The sequence below is a fragment of the Triticum dicoccoides genome, chromosome 6A (assembly GCF_002162155.2).
Source record: "Triticum dicoccoides isolate Atlit2015 ecotype Zavitan chromosome 6A, WEW_v2.0, whole genome shotgun sequence".
NCBI lineage: Eukaryota > Viridiplantae > Streptophyta > Magnoliopsida > Poales > Poaceae > Triticum > Triticum dicoccoides.
The window spans coordinates 13,293,109-13,313,739 of NC_041390.1; positions in this window are offsets into that span (position 1 = coordinate 13,293,109).

Consider the following 20,631-nt stretch of genomic DNA (forward strand, 5'->3'; position numbering starts at 1 on the left):
CATGGAAGTTCGGCACCCCGAACCTATAGCATTATATGCATCAGCTCCGAATCATGTCTTGGGTCAATAGTTGGGTTTTCCCGAGTCCCATGTTTTGGTACCTTACGTTCCGCTATATCGGCTAAGGTAGCACTGGGAGAACTACTGCGATTGTGTCTCGGTTCTTCTGGACGAGCACCTCAGTAGAGAAAGCCGAAAACTGACTGTCATGACACAGCAAGAGCTGGTCAGCTGTTCGAGAGGTCACAAAATCTTTAAGGATTTCTCCCGCATAATGCCATAACCAATGCAGCATGCAATGGATCGGTTTTTCCTCCGATCAGGTGCTTATAGAGCCCCTAGTACGTTCTTCCGAACACCAGGGGCTGTGCCTACCTTACTAAAGCTCCTATGGCTAAGTGAGAGTGATAAAGCCCTATAGTCCGATTGCCTGGTTCGTTGTGCTAAGCACCTCCTTTAAAGGACCTAAAACTGGGATAAAGAATGCTCAGGTTTATCCCGAACACCCCCGTACTTCTTACGTGGGGGCAGAAGCCGATGACTGGCCAACTCTCAGGTTTAACATATAAAACGACCGCACAAGAGGGTAAACTTTTATATAACAGGCAACAAATAAATGACCTTGTTCAAACATTACAAAGGACAACATGATTGGCATTCATGGAATATAATGTCCTTGGTGCATAGCTCCTCTGCAAGGTAGGATCCTTTTAGGACACCCTCATAATATAATTCGGGCTTGCGGTGCTCCTTCCCCTCTGGCGGTCCTTCGGTCATCAACTTTTCAGCATCCATCTTCCCCCAGTGCACCTTTGCGCGGGCGAAGGCCATTCGCGCACCTTCTATACACACCGACCGCTTGATGACGTCAAGTCGAGGGCAAGCGCTTACGAGCCGCTTCACGAGCCCGAAGTAGCTGCTTGGAATCGGCTCGGCAGGCCATAGCCGGATAACCAAATATTTCATGGCTAGTTCCGCCGCCTTATGCAGTTCGATCAGCTGTTTCAGTTGATCGGTAAAAGGCACCGGATAATTCGGTGCCAAATACTGCGACCAGAAGAGCTTATCTGCAGTGTTCCTTTCTTCGGCTCGGTAGAATTGGGCGGCATCTGATATGCTGCGAGGTAGCTCGGCAAATACCCCTGAGAAATCTGGATTCAAAATTAGAAACATAGTTTTCCCCTCAAATACTTGCTTTACATGGAAAAAGCCTTACCCGCCGCGATCTTTCTCACCTCTTGGATCCCCTGCAGGGCGCTTTGGGTTTCCCCCCGGGCATCGCTCGTGGCCTGATGCGCCTTGGTGAGTTCAGATTCTTTCTCCGTTAAACTCTGCTCCAAGGTCTCGCATTTCCTCACGGCCTCTTGCAGCTCCTACTCAGCTTTAATAACCCTGGCCTCGTGCTTCTCACGAAGATCCTGCTCTGTGGTTGCCTTTTTCTCGGCCTGGGCCACGGCCTTCTTAAGGGCCTCGACTTCGGTCACAATCCCTAGCACAAATCATGAAGCTTATTTCATACTGAAAATTCATTTGCAATAAATGCGAGCAAGGCTTGTGCATACCTTGTTTATCTCTCAACTGCATTCTCAATTGGCCAAGTTCTTCTTTGGCCCGCTCCAGCCTTTGATTCAGTCCGGAGATCTCTGCAGTATGAGAGGCAGCAGCCGCTATAGACGCCTGCTTATAACAGAAGAGAAATCGATGTCATTCAATGAGTCTTCCTGCGATCATAAATTCGATCCTCTGTCCGGTTCTTTCTTTCACCGAACAGTGTATTAGGGGCTACTATCTATACTATGATACTCTTCGGAAACTCATAAAACATACCTCAAAGCCTCTTATAAGGCTGATACAGGCTTTGTTCAGTCCACTCTCAACTGACTGAATCTTCTCAATCACCGCACCCATAAGGGCACTGTCTTCATCAACGATGGAGGTGCTTTTCAGCACCACCAACAAAGCATCCGACACCTCTGGTTGGACAGAGGTCGCCGCCGGAACAGGCATGCCCCCTCCAGCCGAGGGAGGCCACCTGCTTGATTCTGGAGCCGTATAGATCTCCGGAATCGCATCCGGCTGGGAGCCGAACTCAGGATGGCCCCCGCCGTTAGCTCCCATGGGAATCTGTTCCCCCATGTGTCCGGCCCCTGAGGTTTGACCTCCAGGCGCCGCCTTCATGGTCTTTTCCTCTCCTCCTTGGCCGGGGTCCTTCTGGGACGAAGCCTCGGTGTTATGCACCTGTTTGGAGGAAGGGGCCTTTGGGGGCGTCCCGCTCTCCATAGCATCTGAGCTTAGCGAATCCTCTGATGAGGATAGTTTGGTACGGGACCTCGCCGGACTACAAAAAATATGGCTTAGGTTAAAATACTATGCCGTGATGAGTCTAGACGCCTAAAACATACTCGGATTTTATATACTTACGAGTTCACCAGGGGCTGGGCCCTGGGATCCCATGCCGGGCCGCTGTCGGCGGCGGCAGTGGACTCCTCCGGAAGAGGAGCCTTTCCCCTTTTGGGCAGCTCGGCCTCCAAGTGTACGAAGGCCGTCCTCTTCTTTCTTCCCACCGCAGGGGATTCATCTTGCTCCTCCTCCTCATCCTCTTCGGAGGCGGAATGGGCATCAGAGCCTTCGGATATTGTGTCCGAAGCACCGCGGCGACGAAGGCCGCCCCGGGTCTTTTTGGCCCCCTTCTCGGCCGTCTTCTTCGGCACCTTGTAAGGCGCCGGGACCAGCATCTTTGTCAGAAGTGGGGCGTCCGGTTCTTAGGGCAACGGGGCCGGACAATGGATTCGCTCCGCCTTCTTCGTCTAGCCTGGGAGAGTTGTATAAAACACGTTAAGCGCTTCCTTTGGGTTACACGGATAAAAAGTTTTGATGACTTACCGAACTTGCAGCGCGGGACAGTTGGTACCCGCGGTCTTCGGCGGAGTCCGGCCATGATTTGCTGGACTTGAAAAGCACCTTCCAAATGTCCTTGTGCGAGGAGCCGAAAAGCTCTCGCAAGGTTTGGTGCCTGGCGGATCGAATTCCCATAGATTGCAAGTCCCGTGTTGACAAGGCAGGATCCGGCGAACTAACATCACCTGGATTACATTGACAAGTTCAATGTTCTTGTCCCCCATATCTTTAACGCGCGTCTGGAGCACCAACAGTTCGTCGGACGAGGACCAGTCCAGGCCTTTCTTGACCCAGGATGTAAGCCGCAGGGGGGCACCGGATCGAAACTCGGGAGAGGCGGCCCATTCCATGCCGCGCGGCTCAGTGATATAAAACCACTGCTGTTGCCACTCCTTGACAGAATCATTAAAGGTTCCTGTTGAGGATATAACCATCAAGGGTAAACCGCCCAGGAGGGGCCGGTTCACCTTTACCTATACTGAAGCCCAAGCAGACTCAGGAGATGGCACCTTACGGATGAGGCTTAAAGGCCCAGAGCCCGCAGGCGATTTAGGGCCCATGATAGTAAACCACCACGATTGTTTAAACTTGCATTGTAAGATAGGAAAGAGGAGACCGAGGCCGACACTTGTATGAGCCAGCCTCGGGACTCTGTAGACTGGCCAGGGTCCTCCTGAGTATATAAAGGGCTGACCCGGCGGCGGTTCAGGGGAGAGGGACAACAACTCGAGACCTAGTCAAAGCATATTCGCTCCCTGGTCATCGAAATTCAATCAATCCCATCACAACTAGACGTAGGCTTTTACCTTCATCGAAGGGGCCGAACTAGTATAAACTCCCGTGTCCCTTGTCCGATTTAACCCCTTCAAGCTAACCCATAGCGATGGCTCCGCGACTAAGTCCTTCCAAGAGGACATCTGACGTGTTAATTCCACGACAGTTGGCGCCCACCGTGGGGCTATCGCATGATGGTTTCGAGTTCCTGAAGGGCAGCTTTGAAGGACTCAAAGGGTACGCGATTGGCCGGATGACCAAGAGTCATCGTGGCAAGCTCTACATCAACGACGAAGGGTGGGGCCCCGAGACCGGCTCAATTGAGTACGGATACCGGGTCCCCTTTGGAGGAATCCATGTCTTCATCGGCAAGATCGGCGAACCGGGCTCTGAGCTGGACATCTACGCCGACCTCGTCGAAACAACTCAGCGCGCGAGCCCTACCCATGTTAAGCCTGCCATGAAGCGGGCGTTCGTAGGATGTATCCATGGGACCGGATTTGAATCGGTGTCTGAAGGCGAGACGACTGTTTACTCCGACAGCGAATCATTCACCGGCGAAACCGAGTCCCTATACCAAATTCATGACGATGGGTTCAAAGGATATTCCGACGGCAACAGTATTCCGGATCTCCTTGAACCGCCAAGTCGGGTTACTATCTACATGGCCGGAACACAGCCTACTTTGTAGTCTTCAACAGCGGCTGCGGCAGGAGGCCCGGTGCGCCGGCCGACTCAAGTTCTCTCCGGTCTAATGGATGCCTGGGCGACCTTATTAACCGCGGTAGTTACCCCGGAGACGCAGGACCAGCATAATGCGGACGTTGCAAAGCTGAAAGACCAGATAGCACAGGCTAAGGAGGACCTGGCAGCTGAGGATGCTAGGATGGCTGAAGAACGGGCCGCTTTGGACGCCCAGTCATAGCTGATATAGGCACAGAATTACCGGCTCATGTTGGATCAGAACGCACCAAACGAGGTAATGCGGCGGAAGTACCGATCGCGTATGCCACCGGTCTTTGAAGGTTTGAACCTCTTTAATACGCCAGGGGCTGGGACAAGTAATCCGGTAGCCGTAAACCGGACCGATGCACCTAGAGCGGCGCCGGATCAGCCACGCATAACGGAACCACCTCGACGGACGAACAACCCGCCGCCATATGTGCCAACACCGCCAGGTCACTTTTCAAGCCCTCTGGATAATATGATTGCTGCAGTGTCTCACCTGGCGGCTATTCCTATGGAGGGTGATTCACTGGCGGCGATTGAGATGCGGCGGGCCAGGGATCTTCTTCAGACCGCCATGGTGCAGCAGCAGGCTTATTCCTATAGCCGGGATAGAATTCATTCGACCCCTCGTCCAAGCAAAAGCTACAGCAGGCACATGGATGAACCGGAAGTGTCTAGCAGCGCCCGGCACCGTAATGTGGTGCACGGTGAGATAAATGCTCAGGATGTGGTAGATAATGGCAGAGCACGCAGGGAGGCCGCTTGGGCAGCACCGCATGCAGGTCGCTATCAAACCGTCCCAATCCAGCCAACGACATCGGTAGACCGAGGCACTGGGGTTGCTTTTAGTTCCTGGGGGGGTGCTGTGTCTTATTCCGGCTCTCCGTAACGTACGACTGCCTAAGTATTTCAAAGGTTCGCGGAAGGTACCAAATTACACTGTTGATCAGCCACCTGAGGCGTGGGTCGAGAGTTATGAGATGGCGATGGAGATGCTGGAGGTGGATGAAGCGGCCTATGCAAAATATTTCACGATGATGTTGGAGGGGACAGCCCGTACTTGGTTGAAAAACCTACCAGCCAACTCCATCGAGTCATGGGGGCAGCTGAAGGCCCAATTTATAGCCAATTTCAAAGACACCTGCAAACAACCTATGTCCATTGTGGATCTGGATGCCTGTGTTCAAGGGGAGAACGAGTCAACAACTCATTGGGTGCGCCGGGTTTCAGAGATTTTGCATTCGTCAAACCGGATTAATGCTGGCCAAGCAATCTTAACGTTGGAGCGTAATTGCCGGTTTAAGTCACTCAAGATGAAGTTGGGACGGCTCAAGCGCCATTGCAATGACATAGGAACACTTATGGCAGCCTTGGTAAAATATGCCGATTCAAATAATACCAAGGATCTCGTGTCTGATGAGGAGAAACCGGAGAAGGGAAAGAAGAACGGCGGTGCAAAAGGACAGCACCATAACCAAGGAGGTCATGGGAATAATGGTAAGCGCAAAGCGGATAGTTCAGATTTTGTGGCTAACACAAACATGCAGCATCGTAAAGGTAAACTGCTCCAGCGCGGTGGAGGGATGAATCTGGAGCGCTTGTTAAACCAGCCCTGCCCAAAGCATGGAACCAAGGAGGCCCCTTCCACACATCTTTGGAAGGATTGTCACATAATGAGGGAGTTCAAAAACTCTGATCTCTACCGGTACGATCAGGGTCCGTCGGGCGGTTCAGGTCCCGGTTTCCATGGGGGCGGCGGTTCAAGCTCTGGATTTCAGAATAACCAGGTCCATCAGAGCAACCATGGTAATAGCCAGCAGAATAACCAAGGGAATCAGCAGTAGTCAAGTTACCAAAGTCACCCCAAGCAGTTGAACGGCGGGCAGTATCATGTGTTCACTACTAGCCTATGCAAGCGGGATCAGAAGCTTCACGAGAGGGCAGTTAATACTGTTGAACCAGCCGTGCCACGTTATCTATGATGGTCAGAGCAGCCCATTGTGTGGAGCAGAGAGGATCACTCGCCCCAGGTTGACAATCCGGGTCAACTAGCCTTGGTGGTGGCACCTCAGGTGGGGGGTTATAAGTTTACCAAAGTTCTGATGGATGGAGGGAGCAGTATCAACATCCTGTACTATGAGACTTTCTGTCGCATGGGGTTGACAGATAAGAATCTTAAACTGTCAAATACTGTTTTTCATGGTGTAGTACCAGGTAAATCGGCATACCCTATTGGAAAGATTGCTTTGAAAGTTGTGTTTGGAGATGAGCATGATTCCAGGTCTGAAACATTGACCTTTGAGGTGGTGAAAATCCAGAGTCCATATCACGCGCTATTTGGACGGCTGGCTTACGCGAAATTCATGGCGAGACCCTGTTATGTCTATTTACAGCTCAAAATGTCGGGTTATAAGGGGACGATCACAGTACATGGAAGTCGAAATATTGCTTTGGATTGCGAGGAAGGTGAAGCGGCCTATGCCGAATCGGTTTGTGCTGCAGAGAAGCTGAAGTTTTATAAGGACAATGTTGATCCGGCAGACATGACCCCTCTGAAGAAGCCCACAACTGAGCATGACCCGGCCCTTGTTGGAAATATGCCCTAGAGGCAATAATAAATTAGTTATTATTATATTTCCTAGTTCCTGATAATTGTTTATTATCCACGCTAGAATTGTATTGATGGGAAACTCAAATACATGTGTGGATACATAGACAACACCATGTCCCTAGTAAGCCTCTAGTTGACTAGCTCGTTGATCAATAGATGGTTACGGTTTCCTGACCATGGACATTGGATGTCGTTGATAACGGGATCACATCATTAGGAGAATAATGTGATGGACAAGACCCAATCCTAAGCAGAGCACAAAGATCGTGTAGCTCGTATGCTAAAGCTTTTCTAATGTCAAGTATCATTTCCTTAGACCATGAGATTGTGCAACTCCCGGATACCGTAGGAATGCTTTGGGTGTACCAAACATCACAATGTAACTGGGTGGCTATAAAGGTGCACTACGGGTATCTCCGAAAGTGTGTTGGGTTGGCACGAATCGAAACTGGGATTTGTCACTCCGTGTGACGAAGAGGTATCTCTGGGCCCACTCGGTAGGACATCATCATAATGTGCACAATGTGACCAAGGAGTTCATCACAGGATGATGTGTTACGGAACGAGTAAAGAGACTTGTCAGTAACGAGATTGAACAAGGTATCGGATACCGACGATCGAATCTCGGGCAAGTACAATACCGCTGGACAAAGGGAATTGTATATGGGATTGATTGAATCCTCGACATCGTGGTTCATCCGATGAGATCATCATGGAACATGTGGGAGCCAACATGGGTATCCAGATCCCGCTGTTGGTTATTGGCCGAAGAGTTGTCTCGGTCATGTCTGCATGGTTCCCGAACCCGTAGGGTCTACACACTTAAGGTTCGGTGACGCTAGAGTTGTTATGGGAAATAGTATGTGGTTACCGAAGGTTGTTCGGAGTCCCGGATGAGATCCCGGACATGACGAGGAGCTCCGAAATGGTCCGGAGGTGAAGATCGGTATATTGGACGAAGGATATTGGAGTCCGGAATTGTTCCGGGGGTACCATGTGATGACCAGCGTGTCCGAAAGGGGTTTCGGAGGCCCCGACAAGCGTTGGGGGGCCTTATGGGCCAAGGGGAGAGGGCACATCAGCCCACTAAGGGGCTGAGCGCCCCTCCCACCCCATCTCACGTAACTAGGAGAGGTGGGGGCGCCACCCCTAGGGGAGCCGCCCCTCCCGGCTTGGGGGGCAAGTTTCCTAGGGGGTGGGGGCGCCCAAACCCATCTAGGGTTTCCCCTGTGGCCGCCGCCCCTCCCCTAGGGAACCCTAGGGCGCCTCCCCCTCCTCCCATCCCCCTATATATAGTGAGGGAGAGAGAGGGCAGCCGCACCCTTCCCTTGGCGCAGCCCTCTCCCTCCTCCAACACCTCATCCTCCTCCGTAGTGCTTGGTGAAGCCCTACCGGAGAACCACGAGCTCCATCACCACCATGCTGTCGTGCTGTCGGAGTTTTCCCTCAACTTCTCCTCTCCCCTTGCTGGATCAAGAAGGAAGAGACGTCCCCGGGCTGTACGTGTGTTGAACGCGGAGGTGCCGTCCGTTCGGCACTTGGATCATCGGTGATTTGGATCACGACGAGTACAACTCCATCAACCCCGTTCACTTGAACGCTTCCGCTTAGCGATCTACAAGGGTATGTAGATGCACTCCCCTCTCCCTCGTTGCTAGATTACTCCATATATTGATCTTGGTGATGCGTAGAAAATTTTAAATTTCTGCTACGATCCCCAGCAGTGGCATCATGAGCTAGGTCTATGCGTAGTTTCTATGCACGAGTAGAACACAAAGTAGTTGTGGACGTCGATTTTGTCAATTTACTTGCCATTACTAGTCTTATCTTGATTCGGAGGCATCGTGGGATGAAGCGGCCCGGACCGACCTTACATGTACTCTTACGTGAGACAGGTTCCACGGACTGACATGCACTAGTTGCATAAGGTGGCTAGCGGGTGTCTGTCTCTCCCACTTTAGTCGGATCGGATTCGATGAAAAGGGTCCTTATGAAGGGTAAATAGAAATTGGCATATCACGTTGTGGTTTTGGTGTAGGTAAGAAACGGTCTTGCTAAGAAACCTATAGCAGCCACGTAAAAAATTGCAACAACAATTAGAGGACGTCTAACTTGTTTTTGCAGCATATGCCGTGTGATGTGATATGGCCAAAAAGGATGTGATGAATGATATATGTGATGTATGAGATTGATCATTTTCTTGTAATAGGAATCACGACTTGCATGTCGATGAGTATGACAACCGGCAGGAGTCATAGGAGTTGTCTTAATTTATTTATGACCTGCGTGTCAACACAAACATCATGTAATTACTTTAGTTTATTGCTAACCATTAGCTGTAGTAGTAGAAGTAATAGTTGGCGAGACAACTTCATGAAGACATGATGATGGAGATCATGATGATGGAGATCATGGTGTCATGCCGGTGACGATGATGATCATGGATCCCCGAAGATGGAGATCAAAAGGAGCGAAGTGATGATGGCCATATCATGTCACTATTTGATTACATGTGATGTTTATCATGTTTTACATCTTATTTTCTTAGAACGACGGTAGCTTAAATAAGTTGATCCCTCCCTAAAATTTCAAGGAAGTGTTCTCCCTAACTGTGCACCGTTGCGAAGGTTCGTTGTTTCGAAGCACCACGTGATGATCAGGTGTGATAGATTCTAACGTTTGAATACAACGGGTGTTGACGAGCCTAGCATGTACAGACATGGCCCCGGAACACATGCGGAACACTTAGGTTGACTTGACGAGCCTAGCATGTACAGACATGGCCTCGGAACATGGAGGACCGAAAGGTCGAACATGAGTCGTATGGAAGATGCGATCAACATGAGATGTTCACCGATGATGACTAGTCCGTCTCACGTGATGATCGGACACAGCCTAGTTGATTCGGATCATGTATCACTTAGATGACTAGAGGGATGTCTATCTGAGTGGGAGTTCATGAAATAATCAGATGAACTCAATTATCATGAACATAGTCAAAAGGACTTTGCAAATTATGTCGTAGCTTACGCTTTAGTTCTACTGTTTTAGATACATTCCTAGAGAAAATTTAGTTGAAAGTTGATAGTAGCAATTATGCGGACTGGGTCCATAAACTGAGGATTGTCCTCATTGCTGCACAGAAGGTTTATGTCCTTAATGCACCGCTCAATGAGCTGAACCTCAAGCGTCAGTTGTGGATGCTGCGAACGTCTGACATACACGTTTTGATGACTACATGATAGTTCAGTGCGTAATGCTAAATGGTTTAGAATTGTGGCACAAAAGACGTTTTTGAAACATTGCAGAACATATGAGATGTTCCAAGGACTGAAATTGGGATTTCGGGCTAGTGCCCAAGTCAAGAGGTATGAGACCTCTAACAAGTTTCCTAAGCCTGCAAACTAAGGAGAAAAGCTTAATCGTTGAGAATGTGCTCAGATTGTATGAGTACTACAATCACTTGAATCGAGTGGGAGTTAATCTTCCAGATGAGATAGTGATGGTTCTCCAAAGTCACTGTCACCAAGCTACTAGAGCTTCATGATGAACTATAACATATCAGGGATAGATATGATCCTTGAGCTATTCGCGACACCACGAAAGTATAAATCAAATAGGAGCAACAATTGTTGATGTTTAGTAAAACCACTAGTTTCAAGAAGGGCAAGGGCAAGAAAGGGATACTTCATGAAACGAAAAATCAGTTGCTGCTCTAGTGAAGAAACCCAAGGTTGAACCCAAACCCAAGACTAAGTGCTTCTGTAATAAGGGGAACGGTCATTGAAGCAGAACCACCCTAGATACTTCGTAGATGAGAAGGATGGCAAGGTTGAAAGAAGTATGTATTGGACATACATTATATTAAATGTGTACTTTACTAGTACTCCTAGTAGTAGTCGGGTATTAGATACCGGTTCGGTTGCTAAGTGTTAGTAACTCAAAATAAAAGGCTACAGAATAAACGGAGACTAGCCAAAGGTGAGACGACGATAAGTGTTGGAAGTGTTTCCAAGGTTGATGTGATCAAACATCGCACGCTCCGTCTGCCATCGGGATTGGTGTTTGCGTTGAGCATAGACATGATTGGATTATGTTTATCGCAATAAGATTATTCATTTAAGGAGAATAATGGTTACTCTGTTTATTTGAATAATACCTTCAATGGTCTTGCACTTGAAATAAATGGTTTATTGAATCCCGATCGTAGTGATACACATGTTCATGCCAAAAGATATAAGATAGTAATGATATTACCACGTACTTGTGGCACTGCAATTTGAGTCATATTGGTATAAAACGCATGAAGAAGCTCCATGTTGATGGATCTTTGGACTCACATGATTTTGAATCACTTGAGACATGCGAACCATGCCTATTGGTATATATGCATGAAGAAACTCCATACAGATGGATCGTTTTGGGCTCACTTGATTTTGAATCACTTGAGACATGCAAACCATACCGCATGGGCAAGATGACTGAAAGGCCTCATTTTCAGTAAGATGGACAACTTGTTGGAAGTAATACATTTTGATGTGTGCAGTCCAATGAGTGCCGAGGCACACAGTGGATATCGTTATGTTCTTACTTCACAGATGATTTGAGTAGATGCTGAGTATAATTTACTTGATGAAACACAAGTCTGAATTATTGAAAGGTTCAAGTAATTTCAGAGTGAAGTTGAAGATCGTCGTGACAAGATGATAAAATGTCTGTGATATGATCATAGAGATGAATATCTGAGTTACGAGTTTGGCACACAATTAAGACATTGTGGAAATTGTTTCACAAATAATACCGCCTGGAACACCATAGTGTGATGGTGTGTCCGAACGTCATAGCTGCACCCTATGGGATGTGGTGCATACCATCATGTCTCTTATCGAATTACCACTATAGTTTATGGGTTAGGCATTAGGGACAACCACATTCATTTTAAATAGGGCACCACGCAATTCCGTTTAAGACAACACCGTATGAACTATGGTTTAGAGAAACCTAAGCTGTCATTTCTTAAAAGTTTGGGGCTGTGACGCTTATGTGAAAAAAGTTTCAGGCTGGTAAGCTCGAAGCCAAAGCGGATAAATGCATCTTCATAGGACACCCAAAACAGTTGGGTATACTTCCTGTCTCAGATCCGAAAACAATAGGGATTTTTTCTCGAATCGGGTCCTTTCTTGAGGAAAAGTTTCTCTCGAAAGAATTGAGTGGGAGGATGGTGGAGACTTGATGAGGTTATTGAACCGTCACTTCAACTAGTGTATAGCAGGGCACAAGGAGTTGTTCCTGTGGCACCTACACCGATTGAAGTGGAAGCTTATGATAGTGATCATGAAACTTCGGATCAAATCACTACCAAAACCTCGTAGGATGACAAGGATGCGTACTACTTCAGAGTGGTACGTAATCCTATCTTGGAAGTCATGTTGCTAGACAACAATGGACCGACGAGCTGTGGAGAAGCGATGGTGGGCCCGGATTCCGAAAAATGGCTCGAGCCATAAAATCCGAGAGAGGATCCATATATGAAAACAAAGTGTAGACTTTGAAAGAACTACTTGATGGTCGTAAGGCTGTTGGGTACATATGGATTTTAAAAGGAAGACGGACAATGATGATAAGTATCACCATTAAGAAAGCTCGACTTGTCGTAAAGATGTTTTCCAACAAGTTCAAGGAGTTGACTACGATGAGACTTTCTCACTCGCAGCGATCTAAGAGTCTATTGGAATTATATTAGCAGGTACTGCATTATTTATGAAATCTTGCAGATAGGATGTCAAAATATTGTTTCCTTGATGATTTTATTGAGGAAAGGTTGTATGTGATACAACCAGAAGATTTTGTCAATCCTGAAAGATGCTAACAAGTATGCAAAGCTCCAGCAATCCTTCTAAGGACTGGAGTAAGCATCTCAGAGTTGGAATATACTCTTCGATGAGATGATCAAAAATTTTGGGTTTGTACAAAGTTTATGAAAAACTTGTATTTCCAAAGAAGTGAGTGGGAGCACTATAGAATTTCTGATGATTATATGTTGTTGACATATTGTTGATCAGAAATGATGTAGAATTTCTGGAAAGCATATAGGATTATTTGAAAGGTGTTTTTCAATGGAAAACTTGGATTAAGCTACTTGAACATTGAGCATCAAGATCTATAAGGATAGATCAAAAAATGCTTAATGGTACTTTCAAATGAGCACATACCTTGACATGATCTTGAAGGTGTTCAAGATGGATCAGTCAAAGAAGGAGTTCTTGCCTGAGTTGTAAGGTATGAAGTTAAAGCTCGACCACGGCAGGAGAAAGAGGAAGGACAAAGGTCGTCCCCTATGCTTTTGTCATAGGCTCTATACCGTATGCCATGTTGAGTACCGCACCTGATGTATGCCTTGCCACATGTCTGGCAAGAGGGTACAAAGGTGATCTAGGAGTAGATCACCAGATAGAGGTCAAACTTATCCTTAGAGGAATAAGGATATGTTTCTCGGTTATGGAGGTGATAAAGAGTTCGACGTAAAGAGATACGTCGATGCAAGCTTAACACCTATCTGGATAGCTCTGAGTAGAGATACCGGATACGTATAATGGAGCAACAATTTAAAATAGCTCCAAGTAGAACAGTTATTTGAAATGGCTCCAAATATAGTGTAGAGATTTGTGAAGTACATACGGATCTGAATGTTGCAGACACGTTGACTAAAACCTCTCTCACAAGCATAACATGATCAAACCCAGAACTCATTGAGTGTTAATCACATAGTGATGTGAACTAGATTATTGACTCTAGTAAACTCTTTGGATGTTGATGGCGATGTGACCTGTGAGTGTTAATCACATGGCGATGTGAACTAGATTATTGACTCCAGTGCAAGTGGGAGACTATTGGAAATACGCCCTAGAGGCAATAATAAATTAATTATTATTATATTTCCTTGTTCATGATAATTGTTTATTATCCATGCTAGAATTGTATTGATAGGAAACTCAGATACATGTGTGGATACATAGACAACACCATGTCCCTAGTAAGCCTCTAGTTGACTAGCTCGTTGATCAATAGATGGTTACGGTTTCCTGACCATGGAGATTGGATGTCGTTGATAACGGGATCACATCATTAGGAGAATAATGTGATGGACAAGACCCAATGCTAAGCCTAGCACAAAGATCGTGTAGTTCGTATGCTAAAGCTTTTCTAATGTCAAGTATCATTTCCTTAGACCATGAGATTGTGCAACTCCCGAATACCGTAGGAATGCTTTGGGTGTACCAAACGTCAGAACGTAACTGGGTGGCTATAAAGGTGCACTACAGGTATCTCCGAAAGTGTCTGTTGGGTTGGCACGAATCGAGACTGGGATTTGTCACTTCGTGTGATGGAGAGGTATCTCTGGGCCCACTCGGTAGGACATCATCATAATGTGCACAGTGTGACCAAGGAGTTGATCACAGGATGATGTGTTACGGAACGAGTAAAGAGACTTGCCGGTAACGAGATTGAACAAGGTATCGGATACCGACGATCGAATCTCGGGCAAGTACAATACCGCTGGACAAAGGGAATTGTATACGGGATTGATTAAATCCTCAATATCGTGGTTCGTCCAATGAGATCCTCATGGAACATGTGGGAGCCAACATGGGTATCCAGATCCTGCTGTTGGTTATTGGCCGGAGAGTTGTCTCGGTCATGTCTGCATGGTTCCCGAACCCGTAGGGTCTACACACTTAAGGTTCGGTGACGCTAGAGTTGTTATGGGAAATAGTATGTGGTTACCGAAGGTTGTTCGGAGTCCCGGATGAGATCCCGGACATGACGAGGAGCTCCGGAATGGTCCGGAGGTGAAGATCGGTATATTGGACGAAGGGTATTGGAGTCCGGAATTGTTCCGGGGGTACCAGGTGATGACCAGCGTGTCCGAAAGGGGTTTCGGAGGCCCCAGCAAGCGTTGGGGGGCCTTATGGGCCAAGGGGAGAGGGCACATCAGCACACTAAGGGGCTGAGCGTCCCTCCCACCCCATCTCACGTAACCAGGAGAGGTGGGGGCGCCACCCCTAGGGCAGTCGCCCCTCCCGGCTTGGGGGGCATGTTTCCTAGGGGGTGGGGGCGCCCAAACCCATCTAGGGTTTCCCCTGTGGCCGCCGCCCCTCCCCTAGGGAACCCTAGGGCGCCTCCCCCTCCTCCCTTCCCCCTATATATAGTGAGGGAGAGAGAGGGCAGCCGCACCCTTCCCTTGGTGCGGCCCTCTCCCTCCTCCAACACCTCATCCTCCTTCGTAGTGCTTGGTGAAGCCCTGCCGGAGAACCACAAGCTCCATCACCACCATGACGTCGTGCTGTCGGAGTTTTCCCTCAACTTCTCCTCTCCCCTTGCTTGATCAAGAAGGAGGAGACGTCCCCGGCCTGTACGTGTGTTGAACGCGGAGGTGCCGTCCGTTCGGCACTAGGATCCTCGGTGATTTGGATCACGACGAGTAGAACTCCATCAACCCCGTTCACTTGAACGCTTCCGCTTAGCGATCTACAAGGGTATGTAGATGCACTCCCCTCTCCCTCGTTGCTAGATTACTCCATAGATTGATCTTGGTGATGCGTAGAAAATTTTAAATTTCTGCTACGATCCCCAGCAGCCCTGACGTTCAAACTGGCTAATGAGACTAAACTCGTTGACTTTGTCCCTGGTGATTCATCCAAACAGTTTAGTATCAGTGCCAATCTCGATCCGAAATAGGAAAGCTCGCTCATCGAGTTCATCCGTGAGAACCGGGACATCTTTGCATGGAAGACTTCTGACATGCCAGGTGTACCGAGGGGACTCGCTGAGCACACTTTCAATATTGATCCCAAGTTTAAACTAGTCAAGCAGTTCCTTCGCCATTTTAATGAAGAAAGATGCAAGGCCATTGGTGAAGAGGTAGCTCGGCTACTGGCGGCTGGGTTTATCGTCGATGTGTTTCATCCCGAGTGGTTGGCTAATCCGGTGCTCGTTCTTAAGAAAAACTGCACTTGGCGTATGTGTGTGGACTACACTGATTTGAACAAGGCCTTCCCAGCAGATCCTTTTGCTCTCCCGCGTATTGATCAGATCATTGATGCGACGGCGGGTTGTGAGCGCCTGAGTTTCCTGGATGCTTATTCAGGTTATCATCAGATTAAAATGGAAGTTAAGGACCAAGAGAAGACAGCCTTCATCACTCCCTTGGAGCCTTCTGCTATGTTTCTATTCCCTAAGGGCTCAAGAGTGCCCAAGCAACCTACCGGCGTTGTGTGCAAAATTGTCTTCACAAGTAGATCAGGCGTAATGTTCATGCCTATGTGGGTGATATTGTGGTGAAGTCCAGGAAGCAGGAAACCTTGATAGATGATCTCAAGGATACGTTTGACAATCTTCGGGTTTACAAAATGATGCTCAACCCAGACAAATGCGTTTTTGGTGTTCCAGTAGGCAAGCTCTTGGGCTTTCTTGTGTCCAACAGAGGCATTGAGCCCAATCCGGAAAAAATCAAAGCGATCAGATCCTTGGCTAAACCGGCATGGATCAATGATGTTCAGTGTCTGGCGAGCGGAATCACAGCCCTCGGCCGGTTTATCAGCCGTTTGGGAGAGAAGGCGATTCCCCTGTATCAGATGTTGAAGAAGACAGATAAATTCGTCTGGAGTAACACCGCCAATGCGGCATTTGAGGATTTGAAGTGGCAGCTGGCTGAACCACCCGTCCTTGCTGCTCCGGTTGATAATGAGCCTCTATTATTGTACGTGGCTGCCAATGCCCGTGCGGTCAGTGTGGCGATTGTGGTTGAGCGTAAGGAGACTAGAAAAGAATATCCAGTTCAATGGCCAGTTTATTATATCAGTGAGGTACTGATCGAATCCAAGCAAAGATATCCGCATTGGCAGAAGCTAGTGTATGGAGTTTTTATGGAAAGTAGGAAGCTCAAGCAATACTTTCAAGGCCATCCTATCACAGTGGTTAGTTCTGCTCCTTTGGGCGATATAATCCAGAATAGAGAAGCAACTGGCTGGGTTGCAAAGTGGGCAATTGAGCTTGGTCCCCATGGGTTGAAGTATACGCCCCAAACAGCCATCAAATCTCATGCGCTTGTTGACTTCATCAATGATTGGACTGAGTTACAAGCACCAGAGGACAAACCGGATAATACATACTGGAGCATTCACTTTGATGGGTCCAGGCAGTTGGAAGGCTCGGGGGCTGGGGTTGTCCTTACTTCCCCTCGAGGTGATAAAATTTGTTATGTTCTTCGCTTAATGTTTCCTTGTACTAACAATGCAGCAGAGTAAGAGGCCTTACTCCATGGCCTTCGTGTGGCTAAGGAAATGAACTTAAGCCGGGTTCGATGCTTTGGAGATTCTGATCTGGTGGCTCAGCAAGTTTCTGGTACTTGGGATTCTGAGGACCCACTCATGGCGGCTTATAGGCGCGAGGTGGATATTGTAGCAGGTCACTTTAAGGGTTATCAGGTGGAGCACATTGACTGGCGCAAGAATGAAGCAGCAGATGCTCTAAGCCGAATGGGTTCTCAGCGTAAACCGGTACCACCCAATACCTTTCTAGATATCTTGCATAACCCGTCTGTAAAGTTGCCTACAGAGGAGGATTTAGCTGTTCCTGATCCGGAGGCCCAGTTGGTAGCCGCTTTACATGCCACTCCGGATTGGACGGTTCCATATTTGGCGTATCTGAACCAGGGCAAGTTACCAGATGACGAGCTTTTCACCAGACAGATAATCCGGTGGTCCAAATCTATGGTTGTTCACAATGGCGAGTTACACCGTTCTAGCGTTTCAAGCGTATTCAACGTTGTGTTTCTCCTGAAGAAGGACAAGAGATTCTACGTGAAATCCATGAAGGGGATTGTGGTCACCATGCCGGTTCAAAATCCTTGGTGGCTAAAGCTTTCCGACATGGGTTCTACTGGTTGACAGCTCATTCTGATGCGGAGGATCTGGTAAAGCAGTGTGACGCTTGTCAGAAATTTTCACGTCGAGCTCATGTTCCGGCTCAAGAGTTACTCATGATTCCCATTACTTGGTCATTTTCTACTTGGGGGCTTGATATGGTTGGACCCTTTAAGCGCTCCAAGGACAAGAAGACCCACCTGTTGGTGGCGGTTGACAAGTTCACTAAGTGGGTTGAAGCGGAGCCCATCAGTAAATGTGATGCAGCCACGGCGGTTCAATTTCTCAAAAAGATTATTTTCCGTTTTGGCTTTCCACACAGCATCATCACAGATAATGGTACGAACCTTTCTAAAGGTGAGATGGAGGAGTTTTGTCAGCGAGAGCACATCCGGCTTGATGTAGCGTCCGTGGCTCACCCCCAGTCTAATGGCCAAGCTGAGAGGGCGAATCAAGAGATCCTGAAGGGTATCAAGCCTCGGCTTATTGTCCCTTTGAAGCGGACGCCGGGTTGTTGGGTGGAAGAATTACCATCTGTGTTATGGAGTATAAATACCACCGCAAACCGATCTACGGGTTATACACCTTTTTTCATGGTTTACGGGGCTGAGGCTGTCCTTCCAAGTGATATTCATCACGACTCGCCCCGGGTTGCGAATTATGTTGAAGCGGACAACGAGCAAGCACGCCAAGAGGCGCTGGACCTGTTAGATGAGAAACAGGACATGGCTTTGGCTGGATTGGCGGTTTATCAACAAGACCTGCGGCGTTATCACAGCCGCCGGGTTAAGACAAGAACCTTTCAAGAAGGTGATTTGGTGCTCCGGCTCATTCAAGACCAGACCGATATGCACAAGTTATCCCCACCTTGGGAAGGGCCCTTTGTGGTCAGCAAAGATCTGCACAACGGATCATACTACCTCATTGACGTTCGAGAAGACTCACGTAGCTCTGAGGAGGAGACCCGGCGACCATGGAACATAGCTCTCCTACGGCCTTATTACACTTGAAGCCGCAGGCTTTTCTTATGTACATATTTCAACAATGTATATATTATGATCAATATAATAAACCGGCATCCTTGCTATTAAGCAGGGTCTCCGCCGTTTCCTTCAAATATCTGTTAACTTGGGGGCTTCAGCTAATAAAGCGAAGTACTTCCTGTTAAACCGGCTATCATGCCACTACCTAGCTTCGGAGTTTCACACCCAAGGGGCCAAAGAGAGTTTGATTGCTCAAAGCACGACTCAAACATAGGCACCCATTGAGCACAGCTCACAAAGTTACTTGGGGGCTCTTTGTGTCAAATACCAAAGAGTTTGAAAGGACCCTTGTAGCCGGGTATTGACCCACGGCTTGGCAGCCAGGTGTATTCACCTAAAACCCCGGGTTAACCAGCCTTCATCAAGTAAGCCACTCCTATCCAGGTAATCCTGACACGACCCGTCGAACGTTTGACAGTTACTTTCATTGAGACCCTGAACTTGTCAAAATTAAAACGATGATTGGTTAGTTGGAGGCCCATCTTAAAAGGCTTTGTCAAAACGGTTTAACTCAGTGGCCTGGCAGCCCATGAAAAGCCTCGATTTGGGCCTGGCAGCCCTTGAAAAGCCTTGACCATGGTTTTTTGTTTGCTTCTTGCCAATTTTTGTTCTTCCATAATATTTATGTTAACCCGGTGTTTCTTAACCCGGTGTGGCTTACGGATCTTTTCTGTTAAAGCATACAATTAAAAGGTAACCCGGCATCCTTCAAACCGGTCTGGCTTTGACACCTTGTCTCCAGCAATCGTCCGGTGTTCATCACAACCCGGTTCTATATCATATATACCAGCATGGCATGGTGGAAGTTGGGTTTTCACCCTTCCTAAAATAACAATTGGTAAACCAACAGCAATGTTTCGTATCACAGGTATGATTTATTATTGCTACGTTATAGCAACCACGGTTGCTTACCAAGTTGTGTTGGGTATTTTGACCCGTCCGGTGGTAAACCGCCCGGACAGATTTTTCTTATGCAGACACAGGGATTGCATAATATTGTGAAAATACATAAGCCAGTACTAAAATTATCATGACGGATCAAGGCAAAGTATATCCCAGTGCACGATGGCAACGGATCAAAGTATTTTCACTAGCCTATTACACGGCGCTTTAAAGACCAAAGTATGGTGTTTCCAACAGAACAAAGTTTATGGAGCATCACTCTGATTGCCGGATCAAGCCTCATTACCATGTTGATGTGAAGTTGATGGGTCATTTGGTGTTGGATCAGCCTCCTCCTCCCCACTTAGCGGCTGGAAGTTTGTGGTGGTTCAGTCAATCCGGGTTAAGGCCTGAAAGATAGCTTCTTCACTGATAAGTTCCGACGGATCAACGTCAGGGGCATAAGTATGCTTACAGATTGGCAGAATAATATTTTGTGCTTCCGGCATGACAACATTAACCTGTTTGTTGTTGGCATCATAATAAGACCGGTGAACAGTCAAGTTAGCATCTTCTGCCAACTGACTCGCTAGAGGACGCATTTCCCTTGTCACCTTTTTAAGGGCTTCATCATCAAAATCAGCCCAATTTTCTTGTGTGCTTGGAAAGCCTTTGGTGAGGTCAACCGGATCCAAGTCGGCTATCCACGCTTTGGCTCGAGTGAGTGCTGAGGGAGTCCTGGATTAGGGGGTGTCCGGATGGCCGGACT